We start from the raw sequence: 15000 nt of genomic DNA on the forward strand, positions 1-15000 counted from the left end.
CTTGCTTCCAACGGGTTATGGACGACATCATCTCAGATGAAAACCTCAGACACTTTTGTTTACGTGGATAATGTCACAGTGTGCGGTAGGGATCAGAGGGAACATGATAGGAATCTGGACAGATTCTTGAGCATTGCTAGAAAATATAATCTGACTCTCAACTACGAGAAATGCGTATTCTCGGCAAGGTCAATTGACCTTCTCGGCTACACAATAGCCGACGGCACAATTAAGCCTGATCCTGAGCGATTGCGCCCGCTCCGTGAGCTTCCACCACCTCAGGATTTGCAAACAATGCGCCGGGTGATCGGGATGTTCGCTTACTATGCGAGATGGATTTCGCAATACTCCGAGAAAATACATCCCCTAGTGCATTGCAAAAACTTTCCACCAGATGCCGCTGTTGTAAGAGCTTTCCACAATCTCAAGGATGATATCAGTAAGTCCGTGGTTTTATCGATCGACAGCTCGGTGCCCTTCGTGGTGGAGACCGACGCTTCAAATCACGCCATAGCTGCTACACTTAATCAGTCTGGGCGGCCGGTCGCGTTCTTCTCGAGAACTCTCTCTAGAAGCGAGCAGAGACACTCAGCGATAGAGAAGGAAGCGTACGCCATCGTTGAAGCGCTGCGGAAATGGAGACATTATTTACTGGGAAACCACTTCACGCTCGTTACGGACCAACGATCCGTGGCATTCATGTTTGATGGGAAAAATAACGGGAAAATTAAGAATGAAAAAATTATGAGATGGCGGATAGACCTAGCTTGCTACAGATACGACATTGTTTACCGGCCCGGGAAAGAAAACCCTGCTGCAGATACCTTCTCCCGGGTCTACAGTTCGGCAACAATCAGTCAGGCTTTGCAAGACCTCCATGTGTCTCTGTGCCACCCAGGGGTAACCAGGATGGCACATTTCGTACGCAGACAAAATCTTCCCTATTCTGTTGAAGATATTAAACAAATGAATGCTTCATGCCCTGTTTGTGCTGAACTAAAACCCAGATTCTTTGGCGCGGCATCTGGCAGACTGATCAAGGCCACTTCCCCCTTCGAGAGACTAAACATCGACTTCAAAGGGCCCCTGCCGACCGAAACAGACAACAGATACATATTCACCGTTGTTGATGAATATTCAAGGTTCCCTTTCGCGTTTCCGTGCTCGGATATGACCTCGGGCACTGTCGTAAAATGTCTCTCTGACCTCTTCGCTATGTTTGGGAGACCTTCGTACATACATTCAGACAGAGGGCCGTGTTTCATGTCGGCCGGGCTAAAACAATTCCTATTAGAGCACGGCATAGCAACTAGTCGAACGACGGGTTACAACCCACAGGGAAACGGGCAGGTGGAACGGTATAATGGAGTTATTTGGAAAGCCGTAACTCTGGCGCTGAAATCGAGAGGACTGGGCCCCGAGCGATGGGAGGGTACTCTTCCCGACGCTCTGAATTCCATACGCTCTTTGCTCTGCACGTCCACAAATGCCACTCCTCACGAACGTATGTTTACTCACCAACGACGTTATGTTGACGGTCAAACGGTGCCCAACTGGCTGACCCACCCCGGTACAGTGTTCATGAAACGCCCGGTACGACAAAGCAAGTATGAACCGCTGGTGGAGGGGGTCGAACTCATTGACACTAATCCAGAGTATGCTCATGTCAGGCTCCCGGATGGCAGGGAGACCACTGTGTCGGTTCGCCATCTGGCTCCCTCAGGTACTCCTCCCGCCGGTACACCACCTTCTGGCACTCCTCCTTCTGACATTTCCCCCCCAGGAACTCCGCCAGGCGACGGGGCTGCCGCGTTCCACCCGAGAGCGATCGAGGAGTCATCCCCGGCACAAGTCGAGGCTCACCAAGAGGATCGGGAGTCTCCCTCAAGTGAAACTGCCGTTTACTCCCGGAGAGGTCGACGAATAAGGCCCCCTCGACGACTCAATCTGTAAAGGGGATTATGGGCATTCTCGCTGCTCATGCTCCTATATGCTCATTATATCATATATCGATGCTCATTTCCATGCTCCTACAACTCAAAATAATCACTGCTTGGCATGTATGCTTCTGTAGATCTATTAGTCCGCGTTGCTTGAAATGTATACTCCTATAGTGCTAAAGCAATCATGGTGTGTAAGATGGGCCCCTAGTTACATTTTAAAGGTGGGGAGAATGTGGTGAATTGTCGTGAATTGAGGGACATGACACGGGATCACATGTTGTGCGTCTCGCGTATAAGGGGAGGTCTCTGCGGCACGAGTGATTGTCCCCGGGGCATTGCTATTGACATCGGCTGTTCACTTGATGCTCGTTAACTGAAGGTGCTCATTGACTGGTGAGAATGGAGATTATATCGAACTCCGTGCTTACGCGGATTGTCTGCAATGATTAACTGCACATGTATACGTTACTGCTTATGTACTCCTAGCTGAACCTGTATTCCCCGGTGTGCCCACAGAAGCGGCTCCAATCAAATGGAATATAGCCTAAACTCTGAAGGTTCATCTCTCGCTCTCATTTCACTGGTACTCATTTCGCCGACCTCGGAAGGATGACAAGCTGAGTCAACCCCCTGGTGTATTAATTCAGTGGCCCAACGGGGCTTGAACTCGGGACCTTTTGGATCCCAAGCCGCTGCCCGAACCACTTCGCCAACACCAGGCTCCATATATCCACATACATATATATATATATATATATATATATATATATATATATATATATATATATATATATATATATATATATATATATATACAGTCATCCCTAGTTTATCGTGGGGGTGACGTTCCAAACCCCTCCCCGCGAGAAGTGAAAATTCGCGATGAATGGATGCCTCCCCAAGAAATGCCTCAAAATGCCTATTTTTTTTATAAACGCGGTGTATAAACACGATTGGGTTTGATTTCTATATTGTGAATGTTAAACGCTGTGCGGTGTATTAACATGATTGGGTTTGATTTCTATCGAGTGAATATTAAACGCTGGGCGGGATATAAACACGATAGGGTTTGATTTATATCGAGTGAATATGATTTATATCGAGTGAATATTAACGCTGGGTGGTGTATAAGCACGATTGGGTTTGATTTCTCTATTGCGAATATTAAACACTGTGCGGTGTATAAACACGATTGGGTTTGATTTCTCTATTGCGAATATTAAACGCTGTGCGGTGTATAAACACGATTGGGTTTGATTTCTATAAAGTGAATGCTAAACGCTGTGTGGTGTATAAACACGATTGGGTTTGATAGGCTCCTGATGTTGGCTTCATCCTTCTTCATGAAGCGTCTGGTCGATTCATTCAAACCGTAATGGCGTCCAACTGCGGCAAACCTTTTTCCTTCCCGATGCATATCTAGCACCTTAACCTTCTCCTGGAGCGTCAGGACCTTCCTCTGGGGCTTCGGTTCCTTGCAGAAGCCTTAGAAGGTGCAGGGCGTTTGGGCGGCATCGTTGGACTTGGAGAAAAAAACGTAGAAAATATTCGAAGTTCACAAGTGAAACTTTGTATCGTGCGTTCTGTGACTGGTCGAGCGCCACGCGTTATAATTTATTGCTTAAATAATTTATATCTTATATATTATTACCGCGATATACTGGGGGAATCCGCAGAAAAAAATTAGTTAGGTTCCAAGGGAAAAACCGTGATGAAGCGGGGAGCGATAGGTGAACCGCGATATAGCGGGGGATTACTGTATATATATATATATATATATATATATATATATATATATATATATATATATATACATATATATATATATATATATATATATATATACATATATACATATATATATATATATATATATATATATATATATATATATATATATATACATATATATATATATATATATATATATATATATATATATATATATATATATATATATATATATACATACATATATATATATACATACATATATATATATATATACATATATATATATATATATATATATATATATATATATATATATATATATATACATACATATATATATATATACATACATATATATATATATACATATATATATATATATACATATATATATATATATACATATATATATATATATATATATATATATATATATATATATATATATATATATATATATATATATATATATATATATATATATATATAAACACACATATTATACATATATATATATATATATATATATATATATATATATAAACACACATATATTATACATATATATATATATATATACATATATATATATATATATATATATATATATATATATATATACATACATATATATATATATATATATATATATATACATACATATATATATATATATATATATATATATACATACATATATACATATATATATATATATACATACATATATATATATATATATATATATATATATATATATACATACATATATACATATATATATATATATATATATATATATATATATATATACACATATATAGGGGGTTGACTCAGCCTGTCATCCTTCCGAGGTTGGCGAAATGAGTACCAGTATACTGGGCTGGTGAAAACCCCGGTTAAAATAGGTGTACCATATCCCTGTGTCGTAAGAGGCGACCAGGGTTGCGTCTGGAAGGGCATCCGGCGTAAAACATGTGCCGGATCACACGGATGATCCGCTGTGGTGACCCCTAACGGGAGCAGCCAAAAGAAGAAGATATATATATGTGTTTATATATGTATGTATAGATATGTTGTTCTTCTTTCGGCTGCTGCCGTAAGAGGTCGCCACAGCGGATCATCCGTTATGATCCGCATTCTGATTTGGCACAGGTTTTACGCCGGATGCCCTTCCTGACGCAACCCTGATCGCCTCTTACGACACAGGGAATAAGGATTGGGTTTCGCCATGATTCTGGGCTACCCTACACTCTCTCATAGCACGGCCCAACGCAGAGTACCCGTCATCAAGCGATCCTCCAACCGGATTATATGTATCCGGATTACAGGCGCATGCCACTGCACCCAGTGTGTATATATATATATACATATATATTGTTGCGGATTCGCGCCCGCCGGCGTGCTGACGGCCACGTAACTCGAATCGCGGCACGTCGCCCACCGGACGGACAATCCAGTCGTGACCCTCTCGGACTAACGCCGGGAACCAGTCACGGGTGGACCTTTCGGTCTCACCGCGATCGAGCCAATCAGCCCCCGCGTGGGATAGGGTTGCTCGCCAAATTCGACCTACCTAAGTACCCACGCGGAGGGTAGACCGGGCGATCGCACCTCGCCGCAGGTCGACTTCGGACACGGGCCACTTAAGCGACCCGTTCCGTACTATCGGGATAACCGAGCGGTGTTATTCGTCGACCTCGACGGTTCGATTAATTATCGGGCGTATTCAGCCCACTACCAACCCTTTACGTGAAGCAAGATGAGGATTCAATGGGAGAAATGACGAAGCGAAGCGGGAAACAGTTCAACACAAAGCACATTTATTCGCGATGAACGGAAAGCGCACATATACAATTCCACCAAAAGCACACAGAAAAGAAAAACACAATTCAATTTACACAAAAAGCAAATGTAAAAGCGAAGACACAATGCAGAGCTAATACCGACTACCGAGCACACGGCAACACTTATACAATTTTACTTCACAGACGGCGCCGACAACACATACCCAAAACCAAGGAAAAGAAATACCCTCAAGGATGAGGCGGGCCTGAGGCCGAGACCGGGTCGCGCCTACCCGTCTGGTGATGAGACGCGGAGCGGCGATGGCGCCTCAACTCCGCGGGCCTCGCGGACAGTGTCTGGTAGGGGGTGGGAAAGGGGCCCCCTTGGTCGCACTATCTCAGCGCGGGGGGAAACAGGAGGGGGTTGCTGATGCTCGGGGTATGGAGGATCTTTATTATCCCGCGACGAGCGTCTCCACCTCGGCCAGGTCGCGCTGTCGGCCTCCCTCGGGTGCAGCTCCCTGCACGACGCGAGCACCCCCTCGTCTGGTGTCGCCGCCTTTCCACAGCTCCGTCCCCTCCGTTCCGACTCCAACGCACACGACGAGCAGCTCCACCGCCCGCGAAGTCTTGACTCTCTGTTTCCGACTCTCCTACTCTCCTACTCTCCGCCTCTGGACTCTCCTCGTCTACTGACGAACACGGTCCTTTTATCCGCCCTGTAGCTTCGCCCTCTCATCTTTGACCCCCTCCCTTCGACCTTTCACCTCGCTCCCCATTGGCCCGAGAAAAAGTGGGCGTGAAGGCTTTTGATCCATAAATTTGCATATATCGATCGCCCTGGGGGCGGGCCACCCGCCCCTCGCTCACCGATTGGACGGCAAAAAGTGGGCGTGTGTCGTTTTTGATCCGTTTTTGAAGCACAAAATCCGTGATTTTGTACACGCTGTTCGACGCGCGCCCTGCACGAGTCCAACACCGGTACCCACAGCGGGGCAAGAACGGTGGCGATGCTACGGTTGCGAGGTGTGACGGGAAGGTCGTGGCGGTTGTGGTGAAGCGGCGTTGTGGTTGGTGGTTGATGTTGTGATTGTGGTGGTAATCATGGCGGTTGGTCCAAATTAAAGATAGTAAAAGAAAAACGGCTATCCTGAAGAGTCGCAGCACGCATAAATGACATGTATTCCCACTAGACAACGGGTTTGGGCCTAACTACACATGTACTTACCGAGATACCTCACCTAAGGGACCTGAATGGTGGTTTGCGAATTTGGTAACCACAACAATATATATATATATATATATATATATATATATATATATATATATATATATATATATATATATATATATATATATATATATATATATACATAAACATACATACATATATATACATACATACATATACATAAATACACATACATATATATACATGTAAATACATATATATATATATATACATATATATATATATATATATATATATATATATATAAACATATTGTTACGGCTGTGGAAATTAGCAAACCACCATTCAGGGCCCGTAGGTGAGATAACTCGAAGTACATGTGTAGTTAGCCGCAAACCCGTTGTTTCGAGGGAATTTATGTGATTCATTCGGGCTGCGACGCTTTGAGATAGCCGTTTTTATGTTCTATGTTTATTTTGAACCAACCACGTCTCAACCGCCATAACCATCAAACCACCATCGATAAACCCCCACCACCCTCACCTCTCTCCTTCTACTGCCATTCCTGCACCACCTGTGAACACTGAGCGTCGGGCTGTCTTGGGCTCGTTCAAGATACGCACCAAGCCGCGAGTGCAAATAGCGGCCTTTCCGAGGGAGAATTCGGATCAAGAACGCTACACGCCCACTTCTGATCCGTCCAATTAGCAAGGGCAGAGCGACTTGGCCCCGCCTCCAGGCGCGTCCGTGTGAAATCGAAATATGCAAATTCTAGGATCAGGGGAGGTTCACGCACACTTTTCCTCCGTCCAATTGGCGAGCGTGGCTCCGCCCCCGAGGTCATTCTGATCCGGAAATTTGCATATTGTTTTCTCCTGCCGGCCTATAAAACGGCGAGCGCAAGGCGAATCGTGGCAGAGTCAGTTTTTGGTTGGAGGGCAGAGTGTGGCAGAGAGTGGAGGCGGGTGGCGAAGGCATCGAGTTGGGTTCTGCAGTCGGCTGAGGAGAGTTGTGGGAAGAGGCCAAGGAGCTTGGGTCCGAGGCGAGAAGGACTGCGGTCGGCGACGAGGTCGCGGTGGGAGATCGCTCGTCACGGGACCCAAGCCAGCCAGCCATTCTCCCTCCCCCAGGGTATCAACAATTCCCCCTTTTCCCCCACGCTGAGATTGTGCAACAAAGGGGGCCCCGTTCCCACCCCACTCCAAACGTCGTGCCAACGAAACCCGCCAAGGAACACGGAGTCGGGGCACAGCCACGCAGCCACATCTGCGGCTCGTCCGCCAACGCATCATGAGGATGCGGGTAGGACCCACCCGGTCTCGCGGACCTGGCCGCTCCTTCAGGTCATGCGCGCATATTGGCCTACAGGCCCGTCTGCCCCCTTGTCGATGAGGGTGGCTTCTTTCCTTTGCTTTTGAGTAAATGTTTGTTGGCGCCATCTGTAAAGTAGAACTGTATAAGTGTTGCCGTGTGTGCGCGTATTCGGTAGTAACTCTGCGTCATTGTTTCTCTTGTTGTAACTGCTGCATGTGCATTTTGACTGTTTGGCTGTATATATATATATGTGCTTTCCGTGTGTCGTGTAATAAATGTGCATTGTGTGAACTGTTTTCCCGTTTCGCTTCATCTTTTCTTTATTGACCCTCCATCCCGCTTCACGTAAAGGGTTCGTAGTGGGCTTAATACGCCCGATAATTAATCGGAACTGTCAAGGCCGACGATAACACCGCTTGGTTATCCCGATAGCACGGAACGGACCGCTTAAGCGGTTCGTGTCCGGAGTCGGCCTGCAGCGAGGTAAGATCGCCCGGTCGACCATCCGCGCAGGTACTTAGGTGGATCAAATTTGGCGAGCAACCCTATCCTGCGCAGGTGGGCAATTGGCATGGTCGTGGTGGGATTAAACCCCCACCCGTGACTAGCTCCCGGCGTTGTTCCGAGAGGGTCACGACAGAATTGTCCGTTCCGGTGGGCGAGACGGCCGCCATTCGAGTCGAGCGGCGATCGCACGCCGGCGGGCGCGAATTCGCAACAATATATATACATGCATATATACATCTCTAATACAATACCAAGCTTGCACACTAAAAACTTGGCTCGCCGTCACACGATCCCTATGAAATTGCTGTGGCACTTAGCGGACATGCCGACAATGTTTGGGAAGTCTTGGCGTTCCATAGTACCAATTGCATTTTGCACAATGCGTATTTTTGTCATTCCACGTGTACGGTCTGTCGTCTGCTACCAACTATGTTGTACTGCTATCCCGTGCATGTGCATGGGCATCGCTCGTATACTGTAATACTTTGATATACGAGTTTAATTCGTTTTGTGACCGAGCTCGTAACTCGGTTTGCAGGTATATCAAAACAATTTTCCCAGTTGAAATTAATTAAAATACCATTAATCAGTTCCAGCCCCCCCCCCAAAAAACCCCTAATTTCTTTGTTACATAGTTTTAGAAATGAGAAATGTATTTATAAATAATAAATAATGAATACAAAGATAATAAAATAGAATATAAATAAATAAACTGGTTTTATAAAGTGTATTTACCTTGGAGATGAGACGACATCGGCTGACGGAAGATTCTGGTGGAGGTGGCGGCAGTGCTGGAGGTGGTGGTGGAGGAGATAAGCGGAGGAGATTTGAAAGTCTCATCACACTTTATCGCTAAACGTCATTGATCCAATTTTTTTTTCTAATCCACTTAATCGCTAAACTTAATTGCTCCAATTTTTTTTTACATTTTATTTTTTTTATTCCCTCTGCCGTTACACTTAATTGCTACAATTAAGTGTAACAACCCTCAATTGTAATTAATTGCTTAACGACCCTACTCAACGAGATAACCAAGAGAACTGAACGAGTGAGTGGCGGGAGATGCGTGAAAAGGCAGGAGATGCGGGTGTTCGCTTGCTTGGCTGCGCGTGTCTCAAAGCTCGCTCCACTCGGAACTCAGATCTAGACTCGTAACACAAAGCAAAAAATCGTCCGAGCAACGGCTCGTAACTCGGAATACTCGTAAGTTAGTGCATTCGTATGTCAAGGTATTACTGTATGTATATATATATATATATATATATATATATATATATATATATATATATATATATATATATATATATACATACGAGCAGGGATACCCGTGCTCCACACAGGAATCCCGTGGATGACTGCGGGTCTGAAGGAGTATATGTCACAGTTAATTGAAAAATTGTAGAGGCTGCCACACATACACTGACACACACACACACACACACACACACACACACACACACACGCACAGACACACACACACACACACACACACACACACACACACACACACACGCACAGACACACACACACACACAAATACACACACACACACACACACACACTTTTAATAGTGTGGATACAATATTCACAACATAGAAATCGAACCCGATCGTGTTTATACACCACACAGCATTTATTAATATTCGCAACATAGAAATCAAACCCGATCGTGTTTATACACCGCACAGTGTTTAATATTCACAACATAGAAATCAAACCCGATCGTGTTTATACACCGCACAGTGTTTAATATTCGCAACATAGAAATCAAACCCGATCGTGTTTATACACCGCACAGCGTTTAATATTCGCAACATAGAAATCAAACCCGATCATGTTTATACACCGCACAGCGTTTAATATTCGCAACATAGAAATCAAACCCGATCGTGTTTATACACCGCACAGCATTTAATAGCGAACGTAGTGAGCTTCATACTCAATGCGTGCACATGAGAGAACAGCAAACAACAAAAACAACAACACAATACCTTGGCAATTTGGAATCCGTGTCGTAGGCTATGACCCTTTTGCTTCCGGTTTTTGTCATGGGGAATGATGCATCCCTGGAGATAAAGGCATCGTCGGAGACATGAAAGGCTCAAATATCAGACATGGTGTATATTTCCTCTACTGATTTTAATAAAGATAACTCCCGCATCATCAAAAAATAACTTTTCATCGTGATTTAGATTATTTGATCGCTGATCCCGAATCCAGGCCGAAGTGACCTAAAAACGTTATACAGTAACAATAAAAATGGTTTTTATAACCATGGTTATAACAATAATGAACAACGAAAATGTTAATAAAATATGACTTACAGATGATTATTATATCATTATACGGTATCATATACATTCGGTCATTTTTGCAAGTGTGTCGAATGCATAAGTCATAATTCGGAAACCGGGAAGTGGGAAGTCATTGTCTTCAATTGACTGTAGCATTATTTTTTTTCATTCTATTGCATATGGCGTTGGCCCCATGTCAATCGGCTGAACTTGAAAAATTAACGTTACGCAATCAGGTGATGACGTCATAATTCGGAAACCGGGAAGTCGGAAGTCATTGTCTTCAATTGACTGGAGCATTATTTTTTCATTCTATTGCAAATGGCGTTGGCCCCATGTCAATCGGCTGAACTTGAAAAATTAACGTTACGAAATCAGGTGATGACGTCATAATTCGGAAACCGGAAGTCGGAAGTACAATTCTTTTACATCGGGACACTCCCGGGTACATGTTCTGTCAGCATGTGAAGTTTAGTGAGGATCAGTCCAGTACTTTTCGCATGCATCGGTCACAGAGAAACACACACACAGACACACTTTCAACTATATATATATACATATATATATATATGTATATATATATATATACATATATACATATATACATATATATATATATATATATATATATATATCTTCTTCTTCTTCTTTCGGCTGCTCCATTTTAGGGGTCGCCACAGCGGATCATCCGTATGATCCGCATACTGATTTGGCACATGTTTTACGCCGGATGCCCTTCCTGACGCAACCCTGGTCGCCTCTTACGACACAGGGATATGGTACACCTATTTTAACCGGGGTATACACCGGCCCAGTATACTGGTACTCATTTCGCCGACCTCGGAAGGATGACAGGCTGAGTCAACCCCCTGGTGTATTAATTCAGTGACCCAACGGGGCTTGAACTCAGGACCTTTTGGATCCCAAGCCACTGCCCTAACCACTGCGCCAACACCAGGATATATATACATATATATATATATATATATATATGTATATATATATATATATATATATATATACAGATACATATACATTTATTTTGTATGTACATATTTATATATATATATGCACATTATATATATATATATATATATATATATATATATATATATATATATATATATATATGTGTGTGTGTGTCGGTATATATATATATATATATATATATATATATATATATATATATATATATATATATATATATATATATATATATATATATATATATATATATATATATACATATACATATATACATATTGTTGCGGATTCGCGCCCGCCGGCGTGCTGACGGCCACGTAACTCGAATCGCGGCACGTCGCCCACCGGACGGACAATCCAGTCGTGACCCTCTCGGACTAACGCCGGGAACCAGTCACGGGTGGACCTTTCGGTCTCACCGCGATCGAGCCAATCAGCCCCCGCGTGGGATAGGGTTGCTCGCCAAATTCGACCTACCTAAGTACCCACGCGGAGGGTAGACCGGGCGATCGCACCTCGCCGCAGGTCGACTTCGGACACGGGCCACTTAAGCGACCCGTTCCGTACTATCGGGATAACCGAGCGGTGTTATTCGTCGACCTCGACGGTTCGATTAATTATCGGGCGTATTCAGCCCACTACCAACCCTTTACGTGAAGCAAGATGAGGATTCAATGAAGGAAATGACGAAGCGAAGCGGGAAACAGTTCGACACAAAGCACATTTATTCGCGACGAACGGAAAGCACACATATTCAATTCCACCAAAAGCACACAGAAAAGAAAAACACAATTCAATTTACACAAAAAGCAAATGCGACAATGCAGATCTAATACCGATTACACGAGCACACGGCAACACCCATACAATTTTACTTCACAGACGGCGCCGACAACACATACCCAAAACCAAGGAAAGAATACCCTCAAGGATGAGGCGGGCCTGAGGCCGAGACCGGGACGGGCCTACCCGTCTGGTGATGAGACGCGGAGCGGCGATGGTGCCTCAACTCCGCGGGCCTCGCGGGCAGTGTCTGGTAGGGGGTGGGAAAGGGGCCCCCTTGGTCGCACTATCTCAGCGCGGGGGGAAACAGGAGGGGGTTGCTGATGCTCGGGGTATAGAGGATTTTTATTGCCCCGCAACGAGCGTCTCCACCTTGGCCAGGTCGCGCTGTCGGCCTCCCTGGGGTGCAGCTCCCTGCACGACGCGAGCACCCCCTCGTCTGCCCTCGCCGCCTCTCCACAGCTCCGTCCCCTCCGCTCCGACTCCAACGCACACGACGACCAGCTCCTTCTTGCCAACTCCACCGCCCGCGAAGTCTTAACTCTCTCATCCCTCTCGACTCTACTACTCACTGGACTGACGAACACGGTCGCTTTTATAAGCCCCGAAGCTTCGCCCTCTCATCTTTGACCCCCTCCCTTCGACCTTTCACCTCACTCCCCATTGGCCCGAGAAAAAGTGGGCGTGAATGCTTTTTGATCCATAAATTTGCATATATCGATCGCCCTCCAACGCCCTGGGGGCGGGGCCAATTCGCCCCTCGCTCACCGATTGGACGGCAAAAAGTGGGCGTGTGTCGTTTTTGATCCGTTTTTGAAGCACAAAATCCGTGATTTTGTACACGCTGTTCGGCGCGCGCCCTGCACGAGTCCAACACTGGTACCCACAAGCGGCGCAAGAACGGTGGCGATGCGACGGTTGCGAGGTGTGACGTGAAGGTCGTGGCGGTTGTGGTGAAGCGGCGTTGTGGTTGGTGGTTGATGTTGTGACTGGTGGTGGTAACAATGGCGGTTGGTCCAAAATAAAGATAGTTAAAGAAAAACGGCTATCCTGAAGAGTCGCAGCACGCATGAATGACATGTATTCCCACTAGACAACGGGTTTGGGCCTAACTACACATGTACTTACCGAGATATCTCACCTAAGGGACCTGAATGGTGGTTTGCGAATTTGGTAACCACAACAATATATATTAGCAGGGATACCCATGCTCCGCACAGGAATCCCATGGATGACAGCGGGTCTGAAGGAGTATATGTCACAATTAATTGTAAAATTGTAGAGGCTGCCACCATTATTATTTTTTTCATCACCACTATAATATTATATTTTCCCCGCCATGTTTTATATGCAGAAGACTCGAATTCAAAAATGTTAAGATTTATTGCCGCGTCAGATAAAAAACCATAATACCTCAACAATGTTAGGTTGGTTCCATGTCATCATTTGCGACTTAATTAATTCTCATTCTCCAGCAAATTCCGTTGGTCCCATGTCAATCGGCTGAACTTGAAAAATTAATGTCACGAAATCAGGTGATGACGTCATAATTCGAAAACCGCAAGTCGCAAGTACAATTCTTTTACATGGGGACACTCCCAGGTACATGTTCTGTCAGCATGTGAAGTTTGGTGAGGATCAGTCCAGTACTTTTCGCGTGCAAAGGTCACAGACAAACACACACACACACACACACACACACACACACAGACACACTTTCAAAAATATTATATATATATATATATATATATATATATATATATATATATATACACATACATATATATATATATATATATATATATATATATATATATATATATATATATATATACATACATATATATATATATATATATATACACATATATATATATATATACATATATATATATATATATATATATATATATATATATATATATATATATATATATATATATATATATATATATATATATATATATATATATATATATATATATACACATATATATATATACACATATACACATATATATATACACATATATATATATATATATATATATATATATATATATATATATATATACATATATATATATACATATATATATATATATATATATATATATATATATATATATATATATATATATATACACATATATATACAGTCAAAGCTCGTTACTATGCCACCTCGCTTCTATGCCACTCTCGCTATTATACCACTTTTGCTCGGTCCCGACAAAATTCAATACAAAATAAATTTACTATGCCACCCCCTACTCTCGCTACCACGCCACTACTGTGTGACTGTTAAAAGGCACGAGTCGTGAAAAAGTCTGTATTACGCAGTGCTCGATTATCACACTCACGTCCAAAGGCGAAGCGACGAACTACAGTCCAGCTGCGCACAACATAACCCAATACGTACGCGCATAGTCAGACTGTGTCAAAACACCCGATTCTTCTCCCTG

At 43.6% G+C, this 15000-nt stretch overlaps 1 protein-coding gene across 1 annotated transcript in view; it reads right to left on the bottom strand.

Moving 5' to 3' along the window:
• The window catches only part of LOC147018643 (sperm motility kinase 2B-like), a 136450-nt gene that overhangs the window by 26966 nt on the left and 94484 nt on the right, over positions 1 to 15000 (bottom strand). The window contains exons 20-21 of the mRNA XM_085898530.1: positions 10469 to 10543; positions 9213 to 9268 (exon numbers count right to left, since the gene is read on the bottom strand). The gene's annotated coding sequence lies outside the window, so the exon portion shown is untranslated. The remainder of the gene's footprint in view (positions 1 to 9212; positions 9269 to 10468; positions 10544 to 15000) is intronic.

This window comes from Eptatretus burgeri, chromosome 10, assembly GCF_056783735.1.
Source record: "Eptatretus burgeri isolate ZD-2024b chromosome 10, Ebu_testis_v1, whole genome shotgun sequence".
NCBI classification, from domain to species: Eukaryota; Metazoa; Chordata; class Myxini; order Myxiniformes; family Myxinidae; genus Eptatretus; species Eptatretus burgeri.